This window comes from Pinus tabuliformis, chromosome 6, assembly GCF_031772625.1.
Source record: "Pinus tabuliformis cultivar Carrire ecotype Pingquan chromosome 6, CPIR1, whole genome shotgun sequence".
Classification (NCBI taxonomy): domain Eukaryota; kingdom Viridiplantae; phylum Streptophyta; class Pinopsida; order Pinales; family Pinaceae; genus Pinus; species Pinus tabuliformis.
The window spans coordinates 703,932,580-703,934,157 of NC_142292.1; the positions used below are offsets into that span (position 1 = coordinate 703,932,580).

General features: G+C 39.5%; 1 pseudogene; it reads right to left on the bottom strand.

Moving 5' to 3' along the window:
* Positions 1 to 283: 283 nt before the first annotated feature.
* LOC149260627 (uncharacterized) lies at positions 284 to 948 on the bottom strand (annotated as a pseudogene).
* Positions 949 to 1,578: the final 630 nt, after the last annotated feature.

Genomic DNA, 1,578 nt, shown 5'->3' on the forward strand with positions numbered 1-1,578 from the left:
TTAATCAACAACAATGTATTACAAATGTCTGTCTACATTTGATTTACGCCGAAGTTATTCTTTCAACTATTATGGATCACAGAAGCCTCAATTCAACTAACAATGTATTACATTCGTGTATTTACAATGTATTGATGACTCTACAAATATACATTCGCGTACCAACCTGTCTATCTGCAATGGTTAACAAATCGGGTGGCTTCTGCAAGTCTCAAGTTCCGCCATTTATTCCCTGATGCCTTATCTGAATATTAAACACCATCGCATCCTGTGCTTAACGTTATCAATTGTGATCCATCCCCAGCAATCCATCCATGATCACCTTCATCTTGTACTGGTAGGATGCAGGATCCAACATCCTGCTATTATTATTCCTCTACCCCTCTCATTCGTTGTGATGATCATAACAGTTGCAACCACACTACTATCAATAGCCATGGCCGACCTGGGCCTCCTGTAGAAGTTGTCTGAGTCTAGCGGTGTTGCAGATCTAGTGGGCCGATTTTCCATGGGCATAACCCTTCTGAATGTTTTCGCTTTAGACTGATGATGCTTGTGCTTTGAATTGATGGTTCCCTATTTCACAGCCCTAGGAGAAGCCGAAGTCGAAACCAAAGTCGAGAACTCGATTGGATGAAGATGATCTCTCAAAGGGCTACTGGGTGCACTCATAGTGAGGCCCAATCTCAGGTTCTTTTGTTGAGCTTATAGACCTCTTTCTGCTTTGCAATTTTTTCCACACCTCCTCCAATGTGACCTACTCTAGTGTTTCTAAAGAGTGTTGTGAAGTACGAAACCCTACTCAAAATAAACTTCTCCATACTCATCCTACTCATCCCACTGGCATGACCAAGGTCAATGCCGCGGTCGCAAAAATGGCCACCCTCCTCATCCACATCGCACCAGAAACCATACGACCGTGATCTTGAGAAACTGAAGCGACGACATGAAAAAGGCTATGGTTTTTTTTCTTTCTTTCGGTGTTTCTCAAAGTGTCAAGTTTATTATTAGTTTTCTGACACATGACCAGTTTTTGAAACAATCTCGCTTAAAAATACAAAGGAACAATTTTACATTTGTTTCTCTAGTTATTCTTAAGAGAAAAAACACTGATTGTCACATACAATATGCACACACTGTAAGCTAAATATCGATTCTTTAATGTGGAATAAATACTTAAAAAAATCGTAAAGAATTGTAAAAAGATTAATGCCCAAAAACACATACCTCCAGCCATTGACGCTACTCACACTTCTCCCCTGTAAATTGCTAGCGAGAAAACACCACCACCAACTACCAACTACTGCTGTCACAAATTTGGAAACCCCGGCCTCCTCTAAACAGTCTAAATATTATTCGGTAATGATATAATATAACGCATATGATATAACGTTATCACCATATAACGTTTGTCAAATTCTAAATGCAACTCTGCAGTGTAATTGACGCATAATACCTCAATGTAATTAATGCATATAGTACCTCGATACCAATTCAACGCAATGCCAATAATATTATAACCCTGACACTTGAACCCGAAGCCAGTAGAGTAGAAACCTAGTCCACGTATTGCTTTTA